The 6,340-nt window shown below is 43.9% G+C and overlaps 1 long non-coding RNA gene across 1 annotated transcript; it reads left to right on the forward strand.

Moving 5' to 3' along the window:
* The first annotated feature begins 2,340 nt into the window (after positions 1–2,340).
* On the forward strand, positions 2,341–3,437 carry LOC120110969. Its single transcript, XR_005512082.1, has 2 exons — positions 2,341–2,443; positions 2,973–3,437. It is a non-coding gene; the product is annotated as an uncharacterized LOC120110969 (long non-coding RNA).
* The last annotated feature ends 2,903 nt before the right edge of the window (positions 3,438–6,340 follow it).

Here is a 6,340-nt window from a genome sequence, read left to right on the forward strand (position 1 = left end):
TTAGGATCTCGACCCGGGGTGCGTTAATGGGAGTGTAGTTCTCGTACCTCCCGGTGGACTCCTTAGCCGGGAGAGGTTCTTATCTCGGCGGGGAGATCGGCTTCTCTGGCGGCTGCGCTCTTCACGGCGTTTCTTCTGCTTCTTTGAGGCCTGTTCGGTCGCGCCCCTCCTAGATGCGATAGCCTCTTCGGCCTTCGCATACTTCCAAGCTCGGGCCAGCATTTTAGTGAAGTCGGCGGGGAAGCTCTTCTCAATAGAGAAGAGAAATATGTAGGAGCGAGCCCCAGTCTTTAGTGCTGACATGGCTATCGACTGGTCGAGCTCGCGGACCTCCCAGGTTGCAGCGGTAAAGCGGTCGAGATATTCTCTGAGGGATTCCCCCTTCTTCTGTTTAATGTCCAGGAGGAAATCTGATGTTCGCCGCTGGCGCCGGCTGGTAGTAAAGTTGGTGGCGAACTGCCTGCCGAGCTGCTCAAAAGAGGATACCGTGCTCGGCTTTAGTCCAGAGAATCAAAGCCGAGCCATTCCCCGAAGAATCGCTGGGAAGGCCCTGCAAAGCACAGCCTCCGAGGACCCTTGCAATGCCATGAGGGCTTGGTAACTTTCCAAATGATCGAGGAGGTCGGTAGTTCCATTGTAGGGCTCTACTTGGGGCATTTTGAACCTCGGTGGGACCGGCTCATCCTCGATCTGGCGGGAGAAGGGGGACTTGGTGGTAAACTCAAGGTCACCCTCGCACCTTGCCTTCCTGCTGTGAAGCGTTTCAATCTGGCGCTCAAGGTTCTCGACCCTCTTGTCAAGCTCCCCAGCCTGGGGGATTGCCACAATAGTCTGCTCCGGCTCGCGACGGTCCGGGGCTGACTCGGTTTCCGAAAGATGTGGCCTTCTGTCTATGCTCCTCTCTGGCACTTTTCTCCGGGCAGATGCCCGGGCTGAGCCTTGGCGACAGCATCGCTCTTCATTGTTGGCCCTCGAGGAGCCATGGAGGTTTTGGCCTTGGGGCACCGGTCCGTTTGGAGGAAGCACTGGTTGGACCTGGGCCTGCGGAGGCAGCATAAGTGGGGCTTCCACATGTTGTAGGCCTTGGACGGCTGCGGCCAAGGCTTGGACCTGCTGTACCAGGATGTTGAACTGTTCCGACTGGACTTGGGGAACTGGATCAGCCGGAGATGGCGAATTCTGGACAGAGTGTCCAGGACTTGGTGGGAGACGCCGGGAGGCATTGGAGACTCCTTTGCTTTTCAACTTCATGGCCACGACTCGGGCCCTTCCTTTAGCGCCAACTGTTGCTGGAAATTGGATCCGGGGGCGACCGTCGGCTGAGAAGGAGGAGCTCCAGTGCGGGAATGGCGGGTGGCGGTCCGTCGGCGGTCGGCGTCCTCCGGGGAACCTGCAAAAAGCCGGTGGTCGGGGTTTCCGGTGCCGGCCCTCCGATGCCTAAGTCAGAGAGAGCAAATGTATGGGAGGAGAGAAAATATGTCTCGGAAGTTTTCAGGGTCCAACCCCCCCTCGGATGAAGGGGTTCCTCTTTTATAGAGGGATACTGGATTACCTGTGATGTGACGAGGCGATCGGATTACCGTCATAATTGAGCATGTCGTATAAATTAATGCACGATCGTGTGAATTAATGCAGTGCCGTAGGGATCAGGCTGGAGCCAGTGAGTTGTTGTGGTTGATCGGACGTAGCCGAGCGGGTCAGCTGTTTGCCGTGGAGAGCTTGAGATCCATAGATAGCATGCACATTGATTGTTGAGTGAGCCGGAGATCAGCAGAGGCTATGCGCATTGATAGTTGAGTGAGCCGGAGATCAGCAGAGGCCATGCGCATTGATGGTTGAGTGAGCCGGAGATCAGCAGAGACCATGCGCATTGATGGTTGATAGCAGTAGCAGGGCATGGTCCCCGGTCGAGCTGCAGAAGGATGTGACCGCAACAGATGGGTGGCGAGGTCGGACTTCCGAGGTCGAGGGTGCTGAGGTCGGATGTCTAGGAGTCGAGCGTCTGGCCGAGTGCCGGGTCGGGAGCTCTGAGGTCGGGCGCCAGGTTGGGAGCTCTGAGGTCAGGCGCCTTCAAGTCTGGTGCCTCGAGATCGAGCGCCTTCAGTCACGTGCTGGCGATCTGCTCACGTGCTTCAGGGCGATTTATTTTCCCCCAACACGTAGTACCATCAAGTCTTCGATTCAATCCTTTCCAATAGTTTGGATAGAAACAGTCACTGAAAATTTTTACCCTTAGCGTGATGGCAATTCCAGCCACCGGACAAGCCTCTCAAATGCTCCAATTATTGCTGGTAGGTTCCAGGTCACAGTCTCCCCTCCCTCTTTTCCGTCGGTCATTCGCGTTATAAAGAAGGCTACCCCCAGCCTGCCCTCCTCGCCAACCACACTCGAAACCTCACATCCAGAATTAGGATCTGGCTTCAATCTAGGAATGGAGCAAAAGGTTGCAAATTCTCCTCCCTTCAGAATCACTTCTCTATGTAATTTTGAAAGGCTAGCTCATGATGATTTTAACTCATGTCTCTTGTGGATCTCATAATATCATGATCTTTTTCCTAAAGCTTACAGTTATATGTTAATGATAGCATGAAGCTTTGGTGTTCCCTATCATATTTTTATCAGAATAAAACTTATTTGAGGCGGATCGTTTCATCACTCCTGAATCTTTTCTTTCTTTCTTGTTTTGATTAACCTGGCTATGTTTAACTTTGATATAAGTTATTGAGCCTCTCTTTATTAGCTTAAGATCACAATTATTGTTAAATTATTTCTAAATATGTCAGTTAAGGTGGAAAGTTTCGAGCTTGCCTTTTCTTTCTTTTTTTCGTTCCTTCGTTTTTTTTCTTCTTATTCTTTTAATACTCATATTAGCACAACGACATCATCATTTGTATTGCATATTTGTTTTCACATTTTCCCAAGCTGATGTCCTTCATTTTATTTTCACATTTACTAAATAAATCCTATCACAGGAATGGTGCTGTCCACCACCGTGCAAACCATGTCCACCACCGCGTCCACCACCGTGTCGACCACTGTGTCGACCACTGTGTCGACCACAAATTTGTCAGGTTTGGTGCTGGGTGCTCTGCTATGGGGGATGCCAAGGAGTGTCTTGGTGTGGCACTTGTGGAAGGAACTGCGGATGTGTGCCTGGTTATACACGAATGCCCTCTGGTGGAACCTAACGCGGAGGATGCTAGTTGATTCTTAAGGAGAGATCCATCAACGTCATGTACCGTCGTGTGATCTTGTGTATGCGTGTTTTTCCTTTGCCAAAAAATAATAACAATAATAAGGGTGAAGGACGTTAGACTTATATATGGGAGAATAATGTGGAAATAAATTGTTATTTCAGTGCAACATTTTCTTTTGAAATATTGTGTGAAAGAAATATTTTATGTTTTATAATGTGAAGTTTTTTTCTTAGTATTTTATCCTCTTGTCTTCTAAGCGAGAGGTACCAACAAATCCTCTGCCCCGGTTGGGTTCAAAGCTAGGTCTTGATTGCATCTTTCACATGAAAAAAGCATTCATCTTCCTTCACACTAATTCACCATTAGATCATCCAATGCACAGCTCTCAAAGCACTCCAAACTCCATTATTCATTCATATGCATAGATGTGTAAGTGGCCAATGGATAATTCAAAGAAAGATACAACTCTAATCCTTCGAGACTTCAAGTATTAAGCTTGGTCTGTTCTGGACTCAAGTACCGACAGAGTGGATAGGTGGTGGGGTGGCTTTGATCCCATTTATTTTCCTTTTTGAATAAAATAATCGCATGTGGTTTATCTGTCAGCTCCTACGGTGCTTGATCTCTCAAGATTGTTTGTTAGAAAGTTTTTCTATCCACATTGGACTTTAGTTAAACTTGAGGTCAAAAAACTGTCAACCAAAGAGTCCATAAACAACCAGCCAAATCCTCTTCACATGAGACTGCCATTATGGTCTTTTAACAGATCTATTCTTGACAATATTTTCTATAGCACAACTCCATCTACTCCTTAATAAGTTTGTAGCTAAGCAGCAAATCCACTTGTCTTCTAAGTGAGAGGTTGGGTTCAAAGCTGGGCTGCGATTGTATCTTTTGCACCAAAGGAGTATTCATCTTCCTTCGTACAAATACACCATTGGATCATCCAATGCGCAAATCTCAAAAAATAACAATTAATTAAAGAATAATTATTTTAAAAATAAAATGATTAAAAAATTTAAAGAATTATTGATTAAAAATCCCATTTAAGGACATAAAAGTGATTAAAAAATATTTTTTGATTTGAATGATATCATGTCAGCAAATATCTTGGATTTTACCAATTTATCTTGATCGAGAAAATAGGCCAAGCCTTTTGCATATATTATATCCAAAGTTGTCATACAACTCGAGATCTCGATCGAGATAAAAATCTTGGTTCCTTTTGATAGTGATCCAGAATGATCATCAGACTCGATGTAGATCAATTTGGACATTACAAAAAAGATTGGACATGCTTTAGGAGCAAGTCATCACATCGGAGAGCTACATCGTGTACTAAACTTCCGAAGGCTATAAATTAGCCGTACGACACTAGATTAAGATGATTTTTTTTAAAAAAAAAATCAGACAGCTTTTCAAGCTCTATAAGATGGAGCCACCTCTTTAAGGGTGCAGTGCAGTGAGCGAATAGTAACAAATTTCATCGTTTACATTCTAAAATGGACCAATCTAATAATAACTTTTCCTTTTAGGAGAGATTTTGACCGGATGTAACTTTCCATATCGAAAAAAATTGGTGGAACGACTAGAGACAAAGTCAATGTAGGAGTTAAGATTTACCTCATTTTGGATTTTAACTTTTTAATACTTATTTTCACTGGTCATGTCGATGAGATCTAGTAGATTTTCAACTTTGTTGGAATGAGTTGAATCTACCAATTCCATTCAGACTGGGTTATGTCAGGTTCATTCTTGGGATCTTGTCATTAAATTTTTTGATTCCTTATGATTTATTCTATGTTTTGTGTTGTAGATTAATAAGATTGAAGTTAAGAGTGGTTTACCTGGGGCGTCCAAAGAACAGGAACCAAGACCAATGCCTGCCTCTCGCTACTCCTCCGCTAGTAACTGCTTTGCACCACTTTCAAGTAACCAGTGCCAAATCAGGAGCCTTCACACAAATCCGTCTGAAGAACAAGACGCTAGCAGCACTACAGGAAAACTCATTTTTTTGGCGCTTTTTACAACCTTTACCGACGCTAATAAGCATCGGCTAAACTTTCGGCGATGCTAATCAAAACGTCGCAGAAGCGTCGGCGATACCGGAGTAGCAAAAGTTTTTGTCGACGCTTCGTGAAAGCGTCGGCAAAAATTATAAAGCATCGGCGAATACCAAATGGATGCGAACCTCAGGGTTTTCGCCGACGTTTTAAAGCGTCGGCAAATCATAACCAAACTTTCGCCGATGCTTTAAAGCGTCGGCAAATCCCGTTTTTGCCGACATTAAATAAAAGTTTCGGCATACTAACTTTCACCGACGCTTTAAAGCGTCGGCATAGGCTGCCGGGCATACCCCTAACTTTCACCGACGCTTTAAAGCGTCGGCAAATCCATTTTTACTGATGCTTAAAAGCGTCCGAATTTGTATTTTTTTTAAAAAAATAAAAATACAAGTGCATATCATAAAACACACATTATAACAATATAAACCTGTATTACATTACATTGACACAAACATTCAAATCATTCGAAATATTTATATTGTCATATCTGATTAAATTTATATAATAAGTTTAGAATTACAATGTACTTTGAAAAATAAGAAACATATACATATCAAACTCTATAAAAAACATTCTAGAAGGTATCAGGGACGGGATTCAGCTCCATCATCATCATCTCTACGAGCGTTTGAAGTATCAAGAATCTACAAAAAAAAAGAAACCTTAAAAGTTAGGAATAATGTGATACATTAACTCATACATCATAATTGATAATATGTAAAGTATTCAAATATATATAATTATTTATCTGAGAAGGAAGAAATCGCTGTAACAAAAATGAAATATTTGCAAGCTGAGACTGCAAATTTTCTTGATTCTGCTTCAGCTCTTTAATAGTTGCTTGAAGATGACGAACTTCTGCAGTGTTACTACCTTCTCTGGCATTTCTTATATACAAGCCCACTGCAGATTTTGGTGCTGGACCGAAAATTGCCGATACTTGTAAAAAACGTCGGCAAAAAAGGATCGGTAAAACCTGATCATTTTCTTGTAGTGCAGTGATTAGTTTCTTGAACCAGGAGTGAAGAAAGAGGAAGCTAATAAAAGTTATTATCTTCGAGTAACCTCAAGGTTTTC

Source organism: Phoenix dactylifera, chromosome 6, assembly GCF_009389715.1.
Source record: "Phoenix dactylifera cultivar Barhee BC4 chromosome 6, palm_55x_up_171113_PBpolish2nd_filt_p, whole genome shotgun sequence".
In the NCBI taxonomy this organism is placed as follows: domain Eukaryota; kingdom Viridiplantae; phylum Streptophyta; class Magnoliopsida; order Arecales; family Arecaceae; genus Phoenix; species Phoenix dactylifera.